This window comes from Phaenicophaeus curvirostris, chromosome 1 (assembly GCF_032191515.1).
Source record: "Phaenicophaeus curvirostris isolate KB17595 chromosome 1, BPBGC_Pcur_1.0, whole genome shotgun sequence".
Taxonomy (NCBI): domain Eukaryota; kingdom Metazoa; phylum Chordata; class Aves; order Cuculiformes; family Cuculidae; genus Phaenicophaeus; species Phaenicophaeus curvirostris.
In genome coordinates, this window is record NC_091392.1 from 75,641,278 (window position 1) to 75,667,700 (window position 26,423).

The 26,423-nt window shown below is 40.1% G+C and overlaps 1 protein-coding gene across 2 annotated transcripts in view; it reads right to left on the reverse strand.

Annotated features, from left to right (window-relative positions):
- TSPAN9 (tetraspanin 9) overlaps positions 1–26,423 on the reverse strand; it is a 150,892-nt gene that overhangs the window by 123,391 nt on the left and 1,078 nt on the right. The window contains exon 2 of one of the 2 annotated variants that reach the window (XM_069864911.1): positions 18,002–18,126. The exons of the other annotated variant lie outside the window; for it this stretch is intronic. The gene's annotated coding sequence lies outside the window, so the exon portion shown is untranslated. The remainder of the gene's footprint in view (positions 1–18,001; positions 18,127–26,423) is intronic. 2 annotated transcript variants of the gene reach the window in all.

Sequence of the window (26,423 nt, forward strand, 5' to 3'; positions counted from 1 at the left end):
GATCGACTAAAACAAAGTACAAAACTAATTGGAAGTGCTATAAAATAAACTTCTACTTTCTTGAGAAAAAATCAACAATAGGGATCTTGAATGCATTCCTGACTCTGGAATGTCTCTCCTTGTTTCTGAAATGAAGCGGCTCAAAAGACTCACCTAATCATACGGGAAGTACAAGCAGTATGTCTTCGTTGCTACTAAAATGTAAAACTATTCTCCCTCCTTGACAAGCTGATCAGTCTAACTGCATGATAAAGCTATAAAAGCACATAGAAAGTTGGAAAGATAAAAGCTAGTTATTTAGTTTTTAAAGGGACTGAAAGAAATAAAGCAAATTAATAGCTGAAAATAAACATCAAATGATAGGTGGTTAACAAAACTCCTTTCTTCTGGTAATGAGAAATGAAAGCTGTTCTCCTAAAAATGGTTTTCTGAAAGAACTTAAATGTTTAAACTGCCCTCTAGTGTCAAAATTAATGCAGAGGCTAGCCAAGAGGAAGACTGAAAACATACCTGAGTTAAGAAATTAATTATTGTGGTGTCTTGTTAATAACTGTAGAGCCAAAAATTAAAAAGTAGATTTTTAAAAGAACATTGGGCCAGTTTTGTCTTTAAAATTAAGATTTTTAAATAACTTCATATGATGCCATTCTGCCCGCAGCAGCTGGCTGCATGAAATCATGGGAGGTTTTTAGTCAACTTCATTCCTATATTTCTCTGAAAACTGAAAACAGTGTCCAAGGAAAAGTTGTGTTTGATGCTAAAGAAGGAAATTATTAGAATTTTTAAACAGAATAACATCAATCACTTGTTTTCATAGCCGATGCTGCAAAATAAGCAAACATTAAAACTAAAGGAGAACCACTGGCTTTTATTTAAAATTTTTCTTTTTAAACTTTATTTAAAATTAATTGTTTATATATAAGCACAGCTTAAAAATTCTCCTCCTCAGGCCTTATATATGAATTATAACTTGAGTTTAACTAGCACGCAGAACAAGGAAAGCTCAGAGAGAAACTTTCCCTGAAGGGCATAAAGTTCTTTACCAGCAAATTACATGAAATCCCAAACACTAATAACAAAACTAATAAAGTAAATACGTCCAATAAGTGAAACTTTACTAAGGATATTAGGTACTCATAGAAGAAAGATAAATGTTCTAACAGATAAGGTCCCAAGATAAACTATCTAATGAGCTAAAACAGAAAAATATAGATCAAGGATTTAATGACTAGGAAAAAAAATCACCACCGCATCTGGATTGCTACATCAAATTCAGGCAGGGTTACTGCTGAGGGAGTCAGGGCCCCATTGAAAGACGGATATAATGCACATAGCTTAATGGAAATCAGCAGATCCATTATTCATGGGTGGGTTTGTTGTATGAAATATGGAGCATTCACTCAGAGCTAGTACTGACCAAGTTTGCCACAGAATCAGTGACAGCATAGTTGCACCAGGACAGTGCTATTCCTGATCTCATAAATTCTGCTGAGCATAAGGGTGATTAGCTCAGTTGTAACAACATAATCACGTATCTACTCTTCTTTCAGGACTTGCAGAATATCTCCTTGTGATACCATAGATGTACTACCTCAGTCAGCAATAGCTGAGGTGTTTCTGAACAGCATCTGATATTACACATGTGGTCGTTGCAAGACAAGGGATTGTATTTCCTATAACTTATCAGCAGACCTGTGTGATGGAAGCATTCTAGCCTCCTCCCTTAGCCAAACCAGCAGCAGTTTGGCTCAGGCTCCAGAGGAGAAAAAGGCATGCCCTCTGCCAGACCAAGAACTCTTCCAGGAAACCTGTAAGAAGCACAGCGATGCACTCAGCGTTGATAAGGCGCCTCATATGCAATTCTGACTACAAGTCAACCACTTTTATCCCCTAAACATGACAGCCTAAGTGAGCCTTCTCTGAGCTTCCCGTGTTTGGCAGTATCACTGAATGGTCATGACCTCCTCTTGCACTCAGACGTCTCTCAAGGGTGTTTCTCAAAGCAATGAGATCTTTACCAACAACAGATGAGCCCCATTTGCATCCTCCCTGGATGGCAGCTGGATTATATGCCAGGCAATTCCCCCTTTTTAAATGGAATAGTTGTTTAGCTTAAATAAGTACCATTTTAAGTAGAACAAAAAATTTTGACTTGTAGTATCAGGTGACTTAGTATGCCTTAGCTTAAATAAGATTCTAGAGTTACAATATTGTGTGATTTTTGTATGCTCCTTAGTTTTCTTAACAGAAGTAGCAAGATTTGCTCTGAAGCACTAGGCCACAATTTGGGAATTTCCAGTTAGAACTTTTCACAGCACATACAACCTGTTTAGTTAAAACATGGCCTCAAGAATCAATGAAAAACAGGAAAATACAGAGGGGTCAAGGATACAGATCATGAACACCAGCTGCACCAAGACAAGGTAACAATCAGCAAAGGTATCCAATGAGGAACAAGAAGACCTCCACACCCAGATATTACTCCAGGACCCAGACATCACATGAAGGGGTGAGTAAATACACTGTAAGGGTATGACTGACTGAGGATTTCTTGTCTCATGTTGGCCCCTCTTTGCAGAGCCTACTGTGCTTCTGTATCCTTCCCTTAAATTGTTTATTTTATGAAAGCTGATGCCTGAGAGTCTGCTTTGCAAAACCTCAAATTCGGATTTCAGAGTGAACTGAAACCTCAAAGAAGTCAGTGCACATCCCTGGCTGCAGTTGGGAGAATGTTCAGACGGGAGGTAGGTATGGTAGAGAGGCAAGATGACACTTTGAAATCTTAGCTAATTTATACAGAGAATTGGGCATGCATATATAATCCTCCCTTGCCCTCTGTAACACTTAGCCATAAACTGGCAACCAAGACTTGGATTAGGATTGGATCCAGCCACACCTAGACTCCTTTCTGAGAAAGAGTTTAGAAAGCAAGAGGGTCCTTTCTGAACCTCATGACTTGACAGGAGGGTCTCCCTTACATTTCGGCATCCCCAATCCCTGTGCAAAAGGCTTCACGTCACTTATAACCCAATTTTCCCTCCATATATTTTTCTCCATGCAGTAATAACATGACCTTATTTATCACTGAACTCTATTAAGTCACATTATTACTTATAAATGTTATGTAAAAAACTTGTTCACAACAACCTGACACATCACTAAAACCTACATTACAACTAGTTCAGGCCTGCAGCCTCAGAGAAGTCATAGACTGGTTTGGAACAAGTGACCTTCTAGCTTTGAAACCAGGGAAGGAGAGCCTGACGGGTCTTTGAGGGCAACATCTTCAAAGCACAAGAATACTGTTCTACTGCTCAGGAAAATAAGTATACACATAGAAGACTGGCTCGTCTAAATAAAGAACATAGGACTGAGCTCTAATGCAAACAGGACATTCACAAAGGACAGAAATTAAGACAGGTTACAGAGGAGGAAAACAAAAGCCCTGCTTGTGCAAAGTGCTGCTAGGAAAGCCAAAGCTCATCTAAATTTCAAACTGCCAAAGGATATCAAAGGCAACAAGAAAAGCTACAGTAGCAGAAAAAGAGCAGATAGGAAAGTATGGGCCTTATGGAGGCAGATGATGCGGTGCAGACAGATTGAGAGAAGGCTGAGGTTCTTAATGTCTTCTTTGCTTCAGCCTTCATGAGGAAGGTCTCAGGCCCCTATGTCTAGAGACAGAGGTCAAGGAGGACAGGGACTATCAGCAGCAGAAGAGAACAGAGTACTAAAAAATCTCAACCTATTGAAGACCCCAAGATAAAACAGGATGCATTCTAGGGTGCAGAAAGAATCAATCTAATAATGAGACTGCTCATCACCATGTTTGAAAGCTTGAAGAGATGATGGTAGGTCTCCCATGAGTGGAGAAAGGTAAACAGCTAACCAGTCCTCAAAAAGTAAAAAGGACAATCCAGGCAACTACAGGCTGGTAAATCTCACGAAAATCACATAATCATGGAGGTTGGAAAGGGGCTGTTGAGATGATCTAGTCCAAACCCCAGCTCATGCAGGGTCAGCTACAGCAAGTTGCCCAGGATTAATGTCTAGTTGGGTTTTGAGTATCTTCCAAGATGAACACTCCCTAGCCTCTCTGAGAAAACCCATATCAGTGTTTGAATAAATAAATAAATAAATAAATAAGAGTCTGGTATTTAAAGGGAATTTCATGTTTTAATTTGTGCCCGTTGCCTCTTGTCCTCTCAGTGGGCAGTACTGAGCTAAGTCTGGCTCCTTTTTCTTTGTTTTCCCACCATCAGGTACTTATATATATTTAAAAGATTTTTCCTGCTCAACCTTCTCCAGGCTGAACAGTCCCAGCATTTCACAGCCTCTCCTTATATGAAAGATACTTCAGTTCGTTAATAATTTTTGTGAGCTTTTACTGGACTAGGTCCAACATCTCCATACCTTTCCTTTGCTGAGGAGCCCACAACTGTACATAGTACTCCAGATGTGGCTTACCAGTGCTGAGCAGAAAGGAAGGACCACCTTCCCTGACCTGCTGGAAATGGTCTCCCTACTGCAGTCCTGAATGCTGTTGGATGCCTTTGCCATGAGGGTGCATTGCTGGCTTGTAATCAAACCATGACCTCAAGGTCCTTTTCTGCAGACCTGCTTCCCAGTCAGTTCACAGTGTGTACCAGTGCATGAAGCAGGTATTCTTAGAACACATTTCTGGGCATATGAAGATACTGTAGGTGAGCAGGACCAGTCAACACAGATTTACCAGTGATAAATCATGCCTGACCAATTGGAACGCATTATATAATAAAACATCAGGATTTGTGGACAATGGGAGAGCATGGAATGTTATTTACCTCAGTAAGTCTTCCAACAGTGTCTCATAGCACTAATGTTATCCAAGTTATGACTTTAGAGACTGGATGGGTATTCAACTAGGTAAGTAAAAACTGGTTGGAAGGTTGACCTCAAACAATAGTTGTCATACTCTGCACTGGAGCCCACTAACACGTAGGGTACCGCATAGATCTATCTTGAGGATTGTCCTAACTAGCATCTTTATGTTGCCTTCTGCAGGTCATTGAAAGTACCCTCTCAACAAGTTTGTAGATGACAGCAAACTAGGGGATACAGTCAATACGCTCCAGGGCAGAGAGCTACCATTCTGAGGGACCCAGACAGGCCAAAGGCACAGGCCACCAGGAAAAGACTTCTGCTGAAAAGGATGTGTGCTTGTTTAGCCTGTGAAGGCTTTTGGGGGAATAGAACACCAGACTTTCAGTTTCTAAGAGAAGGTTACCAGGAACACAGAGCCAGGCCCTTTACCAAGGTATAAAGCTGAAAAAAAAAGAGACGATACATTGAAGTTGCCACAGAACATAAAAAACTCACTGCTATGAAGTATTGGAAGAGGTATCTCAGAGGTTGTGGAATCTATATTTATGTAGATTTTCACGATCTACCTGGACAAAGCCTGAGCCGCCTAGTCTGACGTCAGCATTGATCTTGCTTTGAGGACGAGTTGGGCTAACAACCCCAGGAGGTCCTTTCCAATCTGAAGGATTCTGCAAGTGACCTCACCTTATAACCTTAACCAGGAAGGACTCAGAGGTATCATAGATTCAACACCCTTTCTGATAGCAACATCACTGTAACATCACTTTACTTCCTTTGTTTGCTTTAAACACTTCGGCTCAAGGCTGGCCATTTGTGCCCTTGTTTTGTGGCATAGGCAATGAATAGCAGAGGGGGTGCAGCAGCAGGAGCTCCCCAAAGACTGACCTTAAGATATCGCCTGAGAGTCTGGTCTGTAGCCCCAGCCTGGCAGAGCTCCCGCTCCTGTGCCGGCTGTGATGGGGGAGGAGATGCAGCAGCAGGCGCTGACACCCCTGACCCCCTGAACACAACTGCTCTGGCTAGACCCGCCCGAAGGAGCTTCCGCACACGTGTGGCAAGAACCCCCACCAGGTGCTGATGCGGCACAAACCAGCCTAATAAAAGAACTCGCAAGTAGGTCCATAGGAACCGTCATCAGCATGAAGGTTGCCAGTTGTAGAATAGTGTCAAGTATCTGACCACAACAGTCAATGATGGGACCTACATTTAATGCCCTTCATCTAGATTAAAACTTCACGCCAATCATGAGTAGAACTGCTGACACAAACTCTGAAAGGAGCAATAACCAAGCAGGGCCAAAACAAATTACTGCCTGGTATGCAGAGTCTGATGTAATACTTGGCTTTGAGTTGCTCCCATGACTCCCAGTTACACATACAGAAACAGTCATCCACATTACACAGCTACTTTTGTTCAGCAGTTTCACAAAATCTGTCAAAAAATTCTACGCTGTTCACATCAGTATCAGCAGTGAGCATTACATCACAGTAAGCACCATGGAGTTCTGAGGCACAGTTAAACATTTAGGACGACAAAAGGTAAATAACATTTTAAAAAAAGAATTATGTTCATAAATATTTCAGAGGAACATCAAAGTCTCTAAAGTAGAGGAAACCAGAGTTAATCAAGTACAGGAGTTTCAAAATCACCTACATACTTTCACAGCAGTGTTGCTGCTTTATGCACATTCTCAGCACGTTAACACAATTCTGCTGCAGAGGGATGCTAAACTAGGATACATACCATCCTTTGGGAATCTCTGAGTTAGTACAGCATCTAGTCTGGCATCCATCCAATTTACAAAACAGCTCATCTAACCCCAAGGCCATCTCCCATCCCCTTTGTTGACTGTTCTATAGCTACAGGTAGACTAATGCCCCAGGGCTTTCTAGCCTGTTTCCTTTCTCTCTTTTTCCACACTTCCATAAGGCACACCTATTGCATGACAGAAGTTACTGAAATAGGAGAAAAATGTCTCCTATTTCACCAAATAATAACTTGCATCTAATCTCATGCAAAAAAATTTCCATCACATGGTGATGCACTCACATGCCCTGTTCTTACAGTGCCAGTTCATCGGTCCCTCAACGGGAAGTTTGTGGGCACCATAACCAGATCAGAAAACATACCATGATGCAGAGCCTGCCGGCACTTCTCTTCAGAAAATATTAGATCATGTGCAGTCTTGAAATGCCAAGTGCTGTACTCCCACAGGAAGGGACAAGAATCTCACAGCAGTCAGTAAAGAGAGAAAATTGTTCCCACTTGAAAATCCCACTGGAAAATAGGCTTAACGGCTGAATCCAAACATTTAGTATCTCTCTCAAAGTAGGATTTCTTGAGTATTATACTTAGGTGTTCACTACCTAACTGTACCTCAAACTGTTTAAATGCATTAAACTCACAGAATCACCATTAACCTTGGTGATGTCTTCTACAATCTATAATAACGATATGCTGAATGAAAATATATACACAATTTTCTTTCATTGCTTTTCCCATCTTTGAGTTTCAATTAATCTCCTCTTCTTGTACTTGACAGAAAGCAATCAAAAGCTTTCTTTTAAGACTCTTGGAAGACTACCAAATAAAAAGACAGGGCAGCATGCATAATAATACTACATATTTTAGGTATTTACTTCATGTTTGTTCTTAATGGGCATCCACAGAATTATGATAATGCGAATACAAGTACATAAGGTGAATTAACAGATGTTATTTTGAAGCAATGGTACACAAATATATTTAGAACTTTCTGTAAATTGAGTGCACAAAACAAAAAGTGTACAAACTCCCTAAACAGTTTCTACATTTTAACCTACAAAAACGTTGAATATCAGTCTTTCTCTCTCTTTACACACCCTTCCTTTAAAGAGAAAATTTCTATGCCCATACTTTTATTATCTCCCACATACTGATATGATCTTCTCATTCATCTGAGGTTCACTGGTCTCATTTAATGCATTTCAAATTAGGTAGATGTAGATGCTTTAACAAACAAGAGCTGAAACAAAACAGTTTGAGCTTGGTTGCATTCCCTCAACTGCACCCTCATCAAGCGGTTGCAGATGACTGGTACTAGCCAACTGTAAACCACTGTTCCTGAACAAGTAACAATTGTTACAGAAAAATAACAACACAGTTTAATCTGTGTATTGCTCTGTGCTGCTATCAAAGGAAGCACTCACATGAAAACACAAATGCAGGAAACATTAAAAAAGTATATCCCTTGGCATCAACTCTTTGTCGGTTCAAGTCTTCATTTCATAGTGCATCACATCAATAAATAAAAGATGCACCATGGGCAGCCTTAAGGTAAAAAACACCAACCAAAACCGAAAACAAACCAACCAGCCACCTTCCCCAAAAATAATACAAACCAAAAAAAAGCAGACTGGAGACTAAAGCAGCAAACACCTGTGACTTTTATAAGACCTTACCAAAGGTCAACGTTGCGAATTTTCAAAGCCATACACTTTGAAAGCCAGATATATACAAATGTCACTAAATACCAAAGGTAGTAAAGAGTACTCTTATACAACCATACTCACTGGCTTTCCACAAATAATAAATTGCAAGGAAGGATACCAGTTTTTTTAGCATACCATTTTTTTTATTCAAAACTGCAAACCATCAATATATAATTCACTCTTGGAGTCTTCTTCCCATCTTGCATGGCTTTGGAATGACCCAAACAGCACCAAGTATCATAGGTGTGGCTGGACAAAGAGCACCCTTGACAGTTTTTCTGTGCGAGTTCTCCCATACAAAAATCTGTTCTTAGCATATCTTTACATTCCAGTTGGTGAACACAACTTGGAATCACAAGCCACAAGAAGAAAAAAAAAACAAACAGCTTTAATAATGTATATTTTAAGCAAAACCACTCACAATGCTTGAAGTTTAAATTGCATAACAACCATAAAATAATTAACATCAAAACAACGAACAAAACTTACATGTAGCTTTCACTAACTTCTTCCCAACTGTTTCTACATTCTTTTTAATATGTACAAGCCATGTAAGAAATAAGTAGGAAATGCTGTCAGAGGAGCAGATAACTCTTACAACATAAATTAGATTCATAAAGACTGTACAGGCTAAAAATAAATTCCTGGAAACAATATAACCTGTTAGACATTTTGTTTTTAAAAGTAAGTTTATAAAAAAACCAAACACATTTTAAAATCAAAAACTCTTAAAAAAAAGACATCTGAAACTACCTAGTTTCACTTCAAATTGCACAAACACTTTAAAAATATTACAAAAATTAACGACAAAAAATATACACGTCATTATATGAGTTTTGTCCAGTAACTAATATTAGCATACTTATTATTTTCAGCAGGGTTGTGTGACAAGCCTGTTACCTTTTGGTTTATTTAGGCTTAAAACAATGCAAAATAAATAGCGTCAACACTGTGAACGTTCATGTCAGAGGCAGAGCCCCTGCAAAGTCTGATTGTGCTTTTAGCTTACATTCTACTCAAACTAACTTTTCTGTAAGGATGAATTCATGCCTTTTCAATTGCTCCCCACAAATCAGTGTCATCTGTCCTGCTCAGAGTCACAGGTACTGAATACTGTTTCTGTTCTTAGCCATGCAGAGCTCACTCTCCATGCCCACAGCATCTCCCATCATGCCTACCACTGCTAGCAACGTGCAGTCAAGCCTGACATAATGCTTGTCCCTGAAACAGAAGGTAAAAATAAACACACAAAGGCAAAACAAGTGGTAGCAACCTTGGGTTCAAATTTTATCCATCTTGTATAGCATCAAATAGGCCAGCTAAAAATGTTTGCTACTTAACCTCCTCCTGGACAGGCTGGTGTCAGCTGGTATGTCTTTCAGTTTCCATCTGACTTTATTGCTGGCTTTTTACTGAATATCTTGTCAAAATTTAAATAGGTTTTATCAAAGATCAATTCAATCAAATAACCAAATCACGTAAGTCTGGAATTTGCTTGATGCAGCCCACTTAGCAGAAGTTTCCTGGTGCGCTACTTTGAGAAGTCTCTCCATGAACCTCTGAAACTCACTATTGAGGGCAAATTAGAGGAAATACAATAGACTTACCATCTCTCTCACCCTAAGCTCTGTATAGCAACAGTGTATTTATGCAACACTTTTCCCTCTAACAGCACAACTCTGTCTTCGGATGATGCACACCAAATCTTAGCCAACTGATTATTTATTTCCCAATTCTCCTATTTTCCTTCTTAAACGTTCCTAGAGTGAGGACTTTAAAATAGGAAAAATTCTACAATACTAGGTAAATTAATCTATATGTCAGCTTGAGGGCAATACAGATGCAGGCAATAAAGGAACTGGCAGAACTGGAAACATAAAACAGCTGAGTAGCATAGCTTAGTCAAGAACAGTACAGGGCTGAGTACAAGCTAACAGCCCCCAGTACTGCAACAGTAGGTAGAGAAAGGTGGAAGAGTGATTAATTAGTTCCATAGAAGGGAAAGAACTAGGATTAATGGCTATTTGTGTTACCTACATATATCCTCAACTTTTTTTTCAAAAACACTGAACTGTCGCCCAAGCAATGGGCTTGGCAAAGCCTTGGCAATAACTTCTACAACCTGTAATGACACACTACTCAAAAAGTATAAACTATATCAGGAAAACGCTTCTGTGGTTCCACTTGAGGGACATCTAGCTGCCTGAGGGGCACCAAGCTGCCAGAAAATCGGCAGAAGTTGAATCAAAGTTCCAAGAAACACATTTTGAGGAAGCAATTTTATGTTGACTCTGCAGAGGATTTTAAAGTTTAATGTTTCCCCCTCCATCATCTCTAACTTCTGACACTACAAATGCTTCTGCTGAGTGGCAAAGATATCCCTTTGAAAATGATGTGGGGGACTACTAGCAAAGAGAGTAGGGCCGCTCCTAAAATCCTACCTGTGTCTCCATGGAGCTACAGATACACAACCTACATTTCTCTCCTACACTGAAGGAAACTGTTCAGGGATTAAAAGGACAAAACTATGCAAAATAATAATAAGAAAGAATCCACTAAAAAATAAAGTTTTGGTACTATAACAAGCTCATTTTCTTGGTTCCTTAAGACAAATACCTCTAAGCACAGATAGCCTCTCTGGAGCTGAGCAACATTAGCATGATGTGCAGAGACGGCATGAACAGCTGGGTCAAGAATTTAAGTACAGCAGCTGAAAAATCAGGAGTTCAAAGTGGGTTAGAATTGACTACAGCCTCCATTAGAAAATGCTTAAGGTCTGACAATAGAAAGACTGAAAACCACTTCTTTAAAAAACTGAATTTGTTCCCAGTTATCCAAAAGGCTAGCATATAGACAACACTATTAAAAATGAGGCCTTTCCATTTCATCACAGACATCATAAAATCCTAGAATTGTTTGGGTTGGAAGGGACTTTAAAGATCATCCAATTCCAAGCCCCTTGCCATGGGCAGACACACTTCCCACTAGATCAGGATACTCAGCGCCTCATCCATCCTGGTCTCAAATGCTTCCAGGGGTGGGGCATCTATGACTTCTCTGGACAACCTGTTCTAGTGCTTCAGCACACTCAGAGTAAAAAAATTATTCCTAATATCTAATCTAAATCTCCCTCTTTCAGGTTAAAACCATTACCCCCCATCCTGTCCCTGCACACTCTGATAAAGAGCCCCTCACCTTTTCTTTAGGCCAACTCAAGTACTGGAAGGCTGCTATAAGGCCTCCCTGAAGCCTTCTCCTCTCAAGGCTGCATAACCCCAGCTCTCTCAGCCTGAACTCACAAAGGAAGTGCTCCAGGACTCTGATCACTTTTGTGTCTTACTCTGGACTCGCTCTAACAGATCCATGTCTTTCCTGTGCTGAGGACTCCAGAATTGAACACAGTACTCCAGGTGAGGTCTCACAAGACCAGAGCAGAGAGGAAGAATCATCTCCCTTAACCTGCTGGTCATACTTCTTTTGGTGCAGCCCAGGATATGGCTGGCTTTCTGGACTGCAAGTGCACACTGCTGGCTCATGTTGAGCTTCTCACTCACCGGCACCCCCAAGTTCTTCTCTTCAGTGCTACTCTCAATCAGTTCTCTGTCTGAATTATATTTGTGCTTGGGATTGCACTTGGCCTTGTTGAACTTCATGAGGTTCACATAGGCTCACCTTTCAAGCCTGTCAAGGTCCCTCTGGATGTCACCCCTTCCCTCCAGTGCATCGACTGCACCACACAGCTTGGTATCATTGGCAAACTTGCTGAGGGTGCATTCAGTCCCACTGTCCATGTCTCTGAAAAAGATGTTAAATAACACTGGTCCCAATACGAACTCATCACTAGTCTCTACCTGTACATTGAGCCATTGACCACAACTCTGAGTGCAAACATCCAGCCAACTCCTTATCTACTGAGTGGTCCACCCACCAAATCCATGTCTCTCCAATGCAAAGACAAGAATGTCATGTGGGACAGTATCAAATGCTTTGCACAAGTTCAGATAGGTGACATCAGTTGCTCCTCCCTTATCCACCAGTGTTGTAGCCCCATCACAGAAGGTCAACAAACCCATCAGGCACAACTTGCCTTTAGTGAAGCCATGTCGGCTGTCACCCGTCACATCCTTATTTTTCACGTGCCTCAGCAGAGTTTCCAGGAGGACCTACTACCTGATCTTGCTTGACACAGAGGTGAGACTGACAGACTTATAGTTCCCCAGATCTTCCTTATTCCCTTTTTAGAAATGGGAGTTATATTTCCTTTTTCTCAGTCAGTGGGTACTTCACCAGACTGCCACAACTTCTCTAATATGAGGGATAGTGGCTTAACAACTTCATCTGTCATTTCTCTCAGGACCTGCAAATGCAGACAACATGTTGCATGCAACAAAATATGTACCATGGACCAGCTCAGACCAGACAGAAGCAGACCCCAGGCGCTTTCAGAGGCAGCCACGCTCAAGAATTGTTCTATGGAAGGCAGACAGGGACCACAGCTCTGTGGCAGTGTGGTGACAAGCAACAGGGACAATATGCAAAGGAGAAGCAGAAGATGGTGCTCTACCAGTGTATGCATTCCTCCATGCCTTCTCTCACATACAAATAAGTAAGAGGCAGTCTCATCTTATCATTATGAGGAGATTTGGTCACTAAACACTCAAGTGGAAATTTTTCTGCATATTAGAAAACTTAAAATAAAAATCTGCCTGTGAGAGAGGATCACAAATCTGATAGTCCAGGGGAGCAGAAGTAATAAGAAAATGTTTTCCTAGTGACAGTAGTAGCACCAAAGAGAACTTCTTAGGTGAATTAAGGATGGGGGAAAACATTCCAGGTCCAAGCAACTTGAGAAGAGCTAGCTAACTCTTAAAAATATCTCTGGGTCAAATAATTTTCCTTTCTCCATAATCAATTAATCTTTTGCCACTGGGGTGCTCTCATACATGGAGATTTAAGTTTATGGTACATTACAGCCTAACTATATCACATTACTTTGTAACTTACTGGACATGATCGTTTACAATTCTACCTCAAGGCCTCACAATCCAGTTTAAAACAGAGACCCCCATAGATAAAATTACCCTGACCTGGCCAAAGGCCAACCCTAAGGCCACTGCCCAGAGGAGCTTTCTTTTCCACATGCTACTTCAGCTGGACTTCTAGCAATGTGCCCAAAGACCTGATCTAATATTGTCCATTTAACAGGACAAGCTCTTTGTAAGACAAAGAACAGAGACCAATGCTAAGAAGTCACTCAAATCAGACACGAACAAGGTATTGGCCCAATTGTGGAACACCCCCGAATGTTACACCTATTTTTCAAATACATGCCTTTGACAAAATCAGGTCACCAAGTTATTCCTCTAACTGTAAGACAGCCAAATAAATTATCTAAATTTGTTCTCATAATTCTCTTTCTCATCTTGCTTGTCTGATCTCATTTAGGATTAAACTTTACAGCCTATATTTGCATAGTATTTCCCAGGCCCTCCTCTCTGCACCTTACTCTGCTGGGAACAGTACAAAGAATCTGGGAGCAACAACCTTACTCACAGTCCAAAACAAACTAGAGAAATGAAAAACAGATCTGCCCCAGTGAGGTATCCCAGGGTTCCTAAAAGTTCCCACAGCCCAACAAATAGTGGCAACTTGCCCCCATACAATATTAAAATCCCATTATTCAATACTTTATTCACCCCTCTCAGGGCGGGATGCCCCATCCCTGCAGGTGTTCAAGGCCAGGTTAGATGGGGCCTTGAGCAGCCTGGTCCAGTGGGAGGTGTCCTTGCAGATGACAGCGGGATTATCTTTAAGGATGATCTTTAAGGTCCCTTCCAGCCCAAACCATTCTATGACAACACATCCTATATGTTAAAACGCCCATCTTATTAAAAATGGCTGCCTGCCAAAACCTGCCATCCCAAAGCATTTCATATGCCCTTATTCCATTACACAACAGTGAGAATAATTGGAGCTTACAGTGCTTTACAGAGTTTCAAGAAAAATCACATTAAGTAGCAGTTTTAAAACGTAACTGAAGACTGTCTCCACTGATTTCATCTAGGTCTGGCTTCTCTGCTGAGCAGTTTCCTACAATAGCTTTTGCAATACACTGCATTTAATTTTGAGTGATGAGTAGTATTTCACTTCAACACCACATGCTAGCAAGGCATTCAATCATTTTATTTCAACAACAATTTTATTGTTCAGATACTAAAAAATTCAAGTCTGGCAAGCCTTTTAATACGTGTAAGTAAGTTCCACAGAAAGTAAAAAGCACATTTCCCATTCTGCTCAACATGACAAAGTCCTGCCTTCTTAGCAGAAATTGACACCTTTGAAAAGAAAATCCTTAAATTGCAGTAGAGTATCTGAAACCACATAGCTAATGCTGATTAGTAAGGTTAAGAATGTGAGATAATTTCTATACTTCCATTAGAGATGGGATCCTAATTTTTCAATCTGCTGTGAAACTGATTGCAGTAACGTAATGGAAAGGCGAGAAAATTGCGTTCTACCATGCATGCAAGAAAAATACTTGAAATAACCTATTTATCTTCTCTCTCTGAGGGATGTGGATTTTTTTTACTCCTTGATGATGTAATTCACAGATCAGCAAGCTGGGAATCAAGCCTATACCCACTTATCAGTGTAATATGATCATTTAGCATAATTAGCATATGATATTTCAATACTGCTGTGAACTTGGACCAGATTTGAAATGTAAATATTTGCCAAACAGTACATCCTAGTGTCCAGTGCTAAATAACACAGTATCTTAAGATACTCCATGTGCTTTCTCTTCTAGGGGCAGAGTTAAGGCTGCTGTGGGAATTCTCACTTTCATTACATAAGGCAGTTTAAACATGATAGATACCATTACATCAATTTCCACAGGATCAAATTTTAAAAAGCTGGAAACAAGATGAAAGAGCTAACAATACAGCAATCATTTCAAATGGCACAGGTATGAACAGGGAAAAAAAAATGCAAAAAACCCAGCCATTTCAAGCTTCCCCATCTATCTTTTTCCATCACCCAGGAGCAGAGCCCAGCTTTCCCAGTACAGAGGAATCAACAGAGCACCATTCAGTATAATTCACAGCGTGGCATGCATGCAAAATGTAATAAAAAAAAAAAATCATTGCAAGATATAAACACACAGCAGCCTTACAGGAGAGATGTTTTAAGCCTAAGCCAAAGCTTTCTATAACTGTCTTAAATTCTACAGCATGAAATGTCATAGGTTCTTTATCATACATACTCTAACATTTTGTCTCATCTACTACCATTACAGATGTTACCTATATCATTGCCTAACACCCTCTAACTATATCTCCGTTCCTTTCTTGCAACAGAAAAATCCACAAGCTGTTCATGTCCAATAGCAACTGTAAAGATTTTAAGCTAATTGTACAACCCTTATTACTACATCTTATCACTAATTTTTTCATTTGAAATGTACATAAAAAATATTTGAAACAGACTCACAGAAACTAAAGGGGAAAACAAAAAATAAGGGGAAAAGTAAAACTCGTGTGTCAATTAAATCAGAAATACTAGCCAGAAAAATCAAAAGTGCTGCCCCTACTTTGCATTTAGATCCTCTATCATCACCAAGACACCTGATGACCTGTTTACAGGTGCAAGAAGAGAAATTCAGCAAGACCTCTCCTGCCAAACTCTCCTGCACTAGTCCCACTTTGTGACTAGTCTCTTCTTTGCTTCTAAATCATCTTTGCTTCAAATCACTGCTGGAGTGAAAATCACACAAATCCAGGCAACATAAAGCACCCCACTTTCCCCAGTTCATACTGGTTCGTTCAGGGCTATAACAGCACCACCTCAGTGTTTGAAGGGCGCTACAAAACTAGCACACTCTTGTGAGTGAGACCAGGACTTCCTCCAAGCATATGGAAGAAAGACATCGAATAGTACCATCTAATGTTTAAAACCCCATAAAAATTATAGTAGCTGCATACAAAATGTATGGGCTGGTTATTAAAAAATAATGCGATTATTCACCAAACGTGGTAAACAGAACTGTTTCCATTATTCTACTGTTTTTGTTGGGCTTTTTTTAAAGGAATGCTTTCATTCAGCCTGCCTCACTGTATCATGTAAGATTCTGCCCAGAGCCCAGAAGTCACAAAAAGTACTCAAGCTTATCTATGAGAAAATAATCAATTTCTAAATGTTTTCAGATTTCCAATATAAGGCAATTTTAAAAAGTAGATAAGAAAACCCTATTTCAAGAATGGTGTTTTCAAAACTAATTATGCCCATTGCAGAATAGTAAACATGGGGATAATCAGTTGTCTTCACTTTCCATCTTTTCACATTCAGTTTTAAGAACTAGTTTACCGGAAATTAATCATTGTCTTTATGGCCAAGAGAAGGTCTTCTTGATTTCACAGTTCACAGTCTATTTACTGTGCCTGCTGGAGCACATGGACACCTCAGCATATCATACACATCAGTTCTATACCTCTTTCATAAAGTAAATTAACACTATATGAATGCTAGGCTCCTTGATGACGTCAGGTTCTACGTCAAGCACATGCAGGCAACCAGCCAACCAAACAGGCTCTCTAGACATGCAAGAGGCAACTTTATTTCAGCAACTGAATTAATCATGTGAAGTCCAATGTGACTTAGCAAAAAAATAAAAATATTAAGATAAAAAAATCAAGAATTAAATAAAACAAGTCTCCTACAGTTCCACTGCATAAAATTTGGCTAGTTAGTTGAACTGATGCCACACACAGTATGCTGTCAACTTAATTAACTTAATTCATCGCTGACTAAGTCCATTATGAATTCAGCATGGTCTGCAGCAAAGGCAAAAATGCTCTGAAAGGAGTCCTTCAAGTCACGTAATCCCAGTGCCTTGTAGTGGTCCTCACCGCATCACAGTTACGCTGCTTGGCTTGATGTAAACCAGGTGTATACAGTGAAATTAAGAAAGGAAAACCAAATGCTTACAAGAAGCCTGTTAAAGGAAAGAGGTCTTGCCATTGACCAAGACAAATGACAGCAAACTCAAAGAAACAAGAATTACACTGGAACTGGTGAGACAAAAATGTACAGGCAGATGCAACTGAAGAGCTCAGTTCATGCCCTCCAAGATTTACTACAGGCGCAGGGCAGGTAACAGGTTGTTGCAACAAATTATGTTGGAATGAACCAATATCCAGTGAATCCTTCAGAATATTGCATTTTTCACCACATTGTCTACATGAATGGGGAACCGCACTCAACAGCCAGGCAATCAGATCAAGCCACTGTTCACAGCAGAAGAAGATTAGGCTCAGGCTGCCTTCCAAATTAGAAGCCCTATGCCATGAGGGCTAGCAAAACCTAGAAAAAAAAATGTGTATCTTTTCTCTTCTAGAAAGCTCAGTGAATGGTAGACACTTATCTCCTGATAACCTTAGGTACAACGCTGCAGTTTGTCCTCACACAAAGCATACTTGTCTTTCAGTTCCTCAAATCATGTCCCAAGGGCAAACAAAATCTGTTTGCTTTTGTAAATGGATGCCTTGAACTAATACCATCAGAACATGTAAATACCTACTTTGACTGTCACTGACAGTTTAGAGTTTGCTGTGGGGACATTCTGTACCTGGAGTATGGGATGAGTATATTTTACTAATAAAACTAAAACCTACATCTCTAAACAGTTTCAAATCTTTGAAACAGGAATAGGGCTGTCTAGCGATACAAGCAGAAACAGCCTGATAGCTGTCTTCTACTGACTTCAGAATATGGAGCAAAGAACAACTTCTCAGTGTATCTTAAGACTAAAGGAGCGAGACATCTCAGCAGCTCCAAAGACAAGTGCCTTAAGAAGATTTTGAGAAGTAACTTTCAATTTTAAAAAGCAGAGAAATTAAATAGTATTTGCTAAAGCAAGAAGAAACATGCAGATTCCTACCCAAAGCAACATTTCACTTTAAAGCTCTTTAAAAAGCAGTTCAGGAAAAAAAAAAAACAAAAAAACAGCTGCATATCTAAATGCCCCATCTAGTTTTGTTTCCCCTGCTGTGGTTTAATATAAAAACAGCAAGGAAGAAAGACTACAGAAAGTAAAACAGAATGTGTGGTTCTCCCACCCAAAGAATGAACGTCCTTGGCGCTTCAAAGAGGAATTGATGGAGAACAGAATGAGAAGGAAGAGCTGGAGACTACATAGCTGGGAAAACTAAGCTATGATGAGAAACAAGCAGGACTTTTTGTTTTCAGAAAAGAAAGAATAGAAATAGAAATTGCTTGGGGGTCCCTGGAAAGTTGGGAACTCCAACTGGTGGAGTAAGAAAAGGAAAATCTAAGTGCAAAAACAGACAAAGAACCTAATAAATGTGATTTTTTCAGGGGAAAAATGACTGCTTTAAAAAAGATGTCTTGAGAAATTTAAAGCAAAAAAGAATGAAAACGGAAGAGTTCTTGAATAAATCTTTGGAGATATTTTTCTGGTAACCATCACACCAGAAAAGGGTGGGACAACATGAAAATTGAAAAACTGAAAGCCATGCAGATGGATTGACACTGGTCTGGGAACTAGTGACTCTCTGTTCTCATTTGGTCCTCCAGGTTCTCCCTAGAAGACCTCTTTTCTGCTTTTCTGCTTCACAATCACTTTGCCTTCTTTACATGGAATAGAGAACACTGACAAAACACTCCTGTTCACAATGAAGTTTCTTCCTCTCTTTCACATCCCTCTAAAGATCACTGGTCCCAGCAATTACTTTTACCACGACTTTCTTATCCTGATATACAATCATATTCACCTGAAATATTGTCCTGAGTCTTCCCTGTTAGCCACCTGGAACAGAAGAAGCTTCACAGTGTAGGATACAAGCCACCCTTCCATCCCAAGTGGTTCTGAGTCAAATAACATGGAAATTTTTCTAGAGTTGCAGTTCTTCACCCTTCACCTTTTACAACACCAAACAGTTCAGCAATAGGTGTCTACAAAATTTACATGCTGCTCATAGCTGCCTCTGCAGCTATTAACAGCGTCCCAGGTGCTATGAAAAGTGAAAGTCTTACCTGTCCTGACACTTTCTCCATTGCTGGGAAAAAGATCAGCAGGAGCCTTTTTAACACTTAGGGCAACCCTTACTTGGCAAAACTTTGAGAGACAGCACAGCAGCACTGGAGAGATCCGAATGTTCTGCTGTATGACAGAGAATCACTTTAAACCATTTATATTTGGAAGGCTTCCTTTACGGGCTTTCAAGCCAGCCATTTAGTATTTTATTTTACAAGGAGACATGCTTCTGTCTGCTTGTTAGCACACGTCTCTTCCATTGCCAGAGCCATTATCCCATTCCCCTGATGGTATCCAATCCACATGTATATAAATATGCATAAACAATACTCTGCACACTGTCCTCAAGTGGAAATAACATGCTAAACATTCTTAAAACATTGGGTTTGATCCTTCATAACTGCAGCAGCACTTTCTTCAAACAAGGCAACGGAACAGCCTTAATTCACAGAGTTACAGTTTTAACATAAAATGCAAGGCAAAGCTGATTTTTTTTATAAGTACATATTTGAGAAATAAAAAAAAACCCATTCAAAACACAGCTAGTTTCTGGGCAGAACACCCTTGGCACAACCACCTTACACTGAACTGTAAGCAGAGTTAGGGGTTAAAACCAGCAATAGACGCAGAAAAGAAAGCATGTTTTCAAAAGCATTCTTGAATTATTTAACCTTCAGAAATGAGCACATCCAAACAGAAAGTTTCCTTGCCTGTGCTCAACATGAGTTTTGAGTATGGCTGCAATCACCATAAAAAAGTGTTCATCAACATACCACCATAAGGCACTTGAGAAGAGAATATTCACTACCAAATTGCAAAGGACTAGGAACTTGGGTTAGCAACACCAGAGTACGCAATGCTATCCCTCAGGCTTTGCCCCATTATAGTCATACTCATTTGGAAACAATCACATAGAGGTTACAGAGAACAGTGTAAATCCTGAATACAAATAAAACTACAAATTAGAAAGTACTGCTCAGCTAGCTTTGTCACAACATTTTCTTTCATACAAGGCCTTCACACTAGTGTCCTAAATCCAAGATTCCTTCAACTTCAAGGCCTGCCTCCCTCAATTCTTCAGGTTAAATGACTTTAGTTAGGAGTTAACTTGAAGGACACTAAATACAGGAGTGCTTGCATGTCCCGCTGCTCTCCAGGATTTGAGCTCATCCCTGTTGCCTAGAACAGAGTCACAAGATTTTGAATTAAGTCTCCTTCAAACCTGTTGTGTGTGACATTTCACCCCTCTGTTCAGCTTACCACTTTATTTTTCTGTTGCAGACCTTCCTCCCAAGGGAGGGCCAGACTTCCTCTCCCTTAGCCTACTCCCTTCTCAAGACTCGGACATTTTCACTTACTCCCCACCGAGCTCCTCCTCCAGTCTAGCCTAGCCCTACCTCCTCCCAAGACATTCCTCATAAGGATAATACAGCGCTTGTGGTCCTATGCCTGCATGAGGTTGAAATACTCAATCATATCCTTATTATGAGGATTATATTATTATTTTATTATTATATTATATTATTATACAGACCAGTCAAAGCAATTGTATATCAGTGAAGACTATCCACAGCAAAGGCAGCTCTACCTTGACAGTATCAGTGTAGAAACTAAAGCTCAGTTCACACAGTTCAGCTGATTCTAAAAACATGCAGTGACTTGGGCTCAGAAATACTGGATTGGTGCAAAATAATTGCTATTTTTAATTATCCATTTTAAAGCAGTATATCTCAGGTTAAAGTAAAATTTATTAATCAAAATAAGAACCATTAGAATCTATGTGTTCTTGCCAACTGAAAAAAGCCTATTTATTCTAGTAGCTAAGAATTCTGAAGTCCTGGAACTAATGTTCTTCAAAGACATTTTCAGCAGGTGCTTAGTTGTGGAAAATCTTCTCTTGCAGGAAATTGTTGAGATGCTTGAAAAAGTGGTAATCAGTGGGAGAGAGGTCTGGTAAGAAAGCTGGATGAGGTAAAGCTTCGTAGCCCAGTTCATGCAGCTTCTGCAGAGTCATTTGTAGAGATAGGTGGTCAGACGTTGTCATGGAGAAGAACTGGTCTTTTTCGATTGACCAGCATTGGACATAAACGTTGCAGTACTTGGTGCATGTCCTGGCAATACTTGTCTGCTGTGATGGTTTCACCAGAGAATTCAAGAAGTAGTAGTGGATGATACCGATTCCTGGCTGGCCACCTAACACTGACCACAACCTTCTTTTGATGCAGGTTTGGTTTGGGGAAGTGTTTTCATGCTTCACCCTGGTCCAGCCACTGGCAGAACACTATTGGTTGTCATACAGAATCCATTTGTCATCACATGTCATAATGCAATCAAGAAGCAGATCATTTTTGCTGTGCAAAAGAATAACAAAGCAGACTTTGCAATGGTGATATTTTTTATTTTCATTCAGCTCATGCAGCACCAATTTGTCACACTTTTTTGATTTTCCAATTTAGTGTAAATGTCAAGCAATTGTTGAATGGTCAATGTCTACTTCTCCTGCAACCTCCCAAATTGTTTGGCATGGGTCCACTTCAATAATGACCCTCAATTAATTGTCTGTCACAGAAGTATGCCTGTGACTCTCCTCATCTTCAAGGCTCTCGCTTCTGTTCCAAAATTTTTGCAACCTATGTTGAGCTGCACATTTGCTGATGGTCCTCTGGTCAAATGCTTGCTTGACATTGCAAGCAGTTTCCACTGCTTTACATCCCTTTTTGAACTCATACAACAAAATCACTTAAATTTACCTTTTTTTCAGACACAGTAATAGAAAAAAAAAAAGAATAATCAGTGAAAACAAAACCATTAGCATAAACAGAGCAGATTTCATGCTTTAAAATGGTATACTACACAAACACAGTTAAATAAAAGTTTATTTCAAAGTAAGCATCACAGTTTACAATGACAAAAACGGCAATTATTTTTGCACCAACTTAATTTCATCATTTTTTCACCAGTTAATGCAGTTCGTTTCCTTTTTTGCATTTGTAACCATGACCGTGGATATAAACACCCTAGCTATTAGTCACTTCCACCTCCAGAAATATCAGGCATTAGAGCAGCATGACAGAGTTTGCATTAGACAGAAGAACTCTGACAACAAAAGGAAAAAGTACTTTCAAAAGCACTTGTATAAGAAGAAGTTCCTGTTATGCCTTTTGAAACAAAGCTTAATGCAAACTTCAAATCTTTTAATCTGATGTTATTACATTAGTGTTATCATAACATCACAACATCACATTCACATCACTGCAAAAATACGTTAAGCTTAATTAATACCTTTGTCCACTTAAAAGGCTTATCAGAGCACATGTTTATTATTTAGTCTGCCTCATCCCCCTGAAGCCAACACTAGAACATGCCTATCTGTTTTATACTCCTATTTTAAAAGCTTTTCAACAATAATATTTTCTTCACGCCTCCTCAACAGGCAGTTTAACAGCCTAATACATCTCACTGCTATCAAAATGCAGTTCATCACCTACTGTTCATCCCACATTTCCTATCTGTTCCTTTTTCAGTGTGAAAAACAGAGGTGAGATGCCTTCTGTGCTTGCAGTCAAGGCAAAGGCTACAGGGTCCTGCCCAAGGATCATGCCATATTATACAAAGTCTAGTCCTCAAGGTTTATTTTTTCACAGCAATGAATGGAAGTGCTTGGAATATCAGAAGAAACAGAACCTGAAGAGGAAGCGCTTTCAAAAGCAGGCCAAGAAGGAAAGGAGAAGTAGGGATCGAAAGACAGCTGAAGCTTAGCACTGCCTAAGCGCAGCAATAGGCAATCACAGAGATTCATGACTTTCCCATAAACACCTATGCAAGGAGGAAAGCGTTAGAGCATTTTCCACTGGAAAAAAATGTCCTGCCGCATTTGCCGCATTACAAACACACCAAATAAAGAATGTCACTGAACAAGAGGAAGTGGCCAACTGATCTGATATTTTTTGCCCAGGAGCACAGCTCTGACGTTCAGCAATGCAAGTTTCACCTGAAAGACTCAACCAGCAGCAGCAGAAACAGTCTCCAGAAGTCAGCTTTACGAGACCAGGAGAGATGGAGAGGAAGGACAGAGCGCTAGTGATAGCTCGTTTGTCTCCAATACAGCATCTTTTTACACACAAGCAAAATTCATAATGATTTTTATCTTCCCAGTGAGCATTTCTTCCCAAAATTAAATTCTAGCATGCACTGTACTGAGATAAGAGAAGGCAGTTCATCAGGACATCACTACTTTACCACAATTCCCTTGCCATGTAGAGAGGAAAAGACCTATTTCTGATCCACTCACATTCTCTGGGTACTGCTAAGCTGACCCCACTAGGACAGATTCAACCCTAAGGTCTGTTAATACCCATGCCACAAACGAGTACGCCCTCTGTTGATCCCAACATGTCTATTCTATTTTCCATAGAGTCAAAAAAGGCAACCCTGATGTAAGAACTCTTTCGTGATCATACACTGTCTTTTCCCAAGCTCAGCACTATGTTGTATCATCATCACACTTCCTACATGAATTTTGAAAGAACACGGCTTGACCTAGTCCAGAAAGCATCTCTAAGTGATGCTACACTAAAAAGGCATTTTGTACATTGAGAATCACTGAAGGAAAGCAAATTTTCAAATAGAAAATATCTTTAGCCCCCCTGCTCCGTTTCCAGCATAAGCATAGCGAGGAAAAATTTTAATTTAGTTTTCTAAAATTCCTCTTCTAAGTATCTTAGTAACGCATCAGCATCCTAAAACCATTCTCCATTTCTCCATCTGTGGTGCTTACAAGTGCTGTGATAGCTGTACACACCTCCTTCTTCCTCAGACAAAATGGTTGCTTGACCTTAAGGCCAGAGAATTTGTGTTGGAGCAGGCCTCAGGAGGAGAACAAGCTGCATTCCTGCTATACTCTATATAGGGTTGGCTACAAGGTCACAACAGGACTTTACCATTGAAAACCTGTGAGGACAGACATTGCACAACCCCTCTGGCCAAGGTGTTCCAACACTTGACTGTCCTCGCAACAGAAAAGGTTTTCATTATATCTATATCTTCTTTCATTATATTATATCTTCTTTCAACTTGTATTTGTTGACCCTCACACAACTACCACGCACAAATGTGAAGAGCCTAGCTGTGCCTTCTTCATAACTTCTTAAGTTCTGCATGGCCACTATAGGTCCCACCAAAGCCTCCTCGTCTCCAGGCTGAACAAATCCAGTTCCCTTCACATATGACCCCCATATTGTATCAGGCCCTGATCAGCCTCACCTAGTGCCTCTACCCCCACTCTCTACTCATGACCCCAAGGGCTTAATTTAAGCTACACCTTTGGTCTTCAGTCCTTGCTTAAGCCATGTTGTAGGTGTGCCTGTCTCCATTCATGCCTGTGCATGGTCATGGACCCTGTTGATCCAGATCCATTGTGCGACTTCCTCACTTGACCTGCCACATCACTATGGTCCTCTTCAGTGATAACTGGACCATGTCTGATCCTAATGACCACCACTGGGCCTGACTATGACCTGCTGATTCACATCTCAACTTGATCTTAAACCTGCCTTATATCCACAAACCTGCCTGGCAACTTAGTCTCTTGCTTGGCACTGGCTGCCTCATTTAGTACCAAGGGATAGGGCTCTGGCTAGTGGGGCATCTGTCTTGCAAGCTGAGTTACCACACACTGGTCCCAGTACCATAGCCAGATGTTCCACAACATGGAACACGATGGTCCTAGTGGCCCTCCGCAGGACTAGCTCCCATTTATTCCTACTTTTCTTGTCTCTGAAGGCAGAAAACTGGATGCAGTATTCTAAACTCTAACAAACGCTAAATACAGGAAGATAATCACTTCCCTTGGTATACTGGCTGCAGTCTTATTAATACAGCCCTGCACTTGTTGGCCGCCTTTGCTTCCAAGGCACACTGCTGGCTCTCATCCAGCTTCTGCAAAGCATTCTCATCTCTCTTTTTACATCAATAAATGTAGTGACATTCTTGCAATGTAGAAAACTAATGGGGCACCAGTCACTTGCAAATCACACACTACTGAAACATGGCAAAAGTGAAAAACTGAGATGAGTTTTCAATTGTCAAATACAAGTGCAACAGGAATGTTAATGTATTGCTTCTAAAGCAAGCAGTCTCTTCTGATCAATGCCCAACCAACTCCATACCACTCCCACAGTAATAGCGAGGCAAAGTCTTAGATGCTCTAGTGCAAATTTGCTAGTTTCACATGTGCCACAAAGGTGAAAGTAACACTTCCAACCAGTGCTGCAGCCTCATGTGTTGTTTTGCCATTGCATTTTGTGCTGTTCTCATATTTAACTTTTTAATTGCAAAGTTTTAGTCGGTGTGTTTGGGGAGGGATGGGTTAAACACTGAAATGAAACAGTTGTGCTGGAAATAACCTCAGGGACAGGCACGCTTTGGAAGAAAATAACTTAAAATAGCAAGGAAAGCAAAGATTGTAGGATACATATCTCTCGGTGGCTATTTTGTGCTAAAATAGACACAATAATTAAGATAACGCTGACATTCCCAGTTAACCCGCTACCCTCCCCCTGAAGGGAGATGAACAGGATCATTCTAACTTCAGAGCTTCATGTGACTAATGCACATGCTGCTGCATTAGTTATATTCCAACCCCAAGGTCTTCTCATGCAGCTTTATTAATGAGAACTAGTTGGGTTTTTTTAAGTGTGATGTCCAAAACCAAATAAGCATTACAACTCATTATAGAAAAATGCTTTGTCTGTAGGATTTGCAATTTGAACAGCACAGGACTTAAAATATGAAAGTGAAAGATCTGGAGGCAGAAACTACATCAGCTTCTTCAGTTTTCACTCTTGAGAGCTTAAAAAAATAAGCAAAATGGAAGCCAAGGGCATAGAACCGAGGATTGATCTTTGGTGATATCAACCAGGCGCACATCATTTGGATCTTTTGATATTTTTAAAATTATTAAGTGCTAACTATGGCCAATACACTGTTATAACTCACAAGAATGCATTTCTTCAGTGGCTATCTGAACTTCATCTATCAAC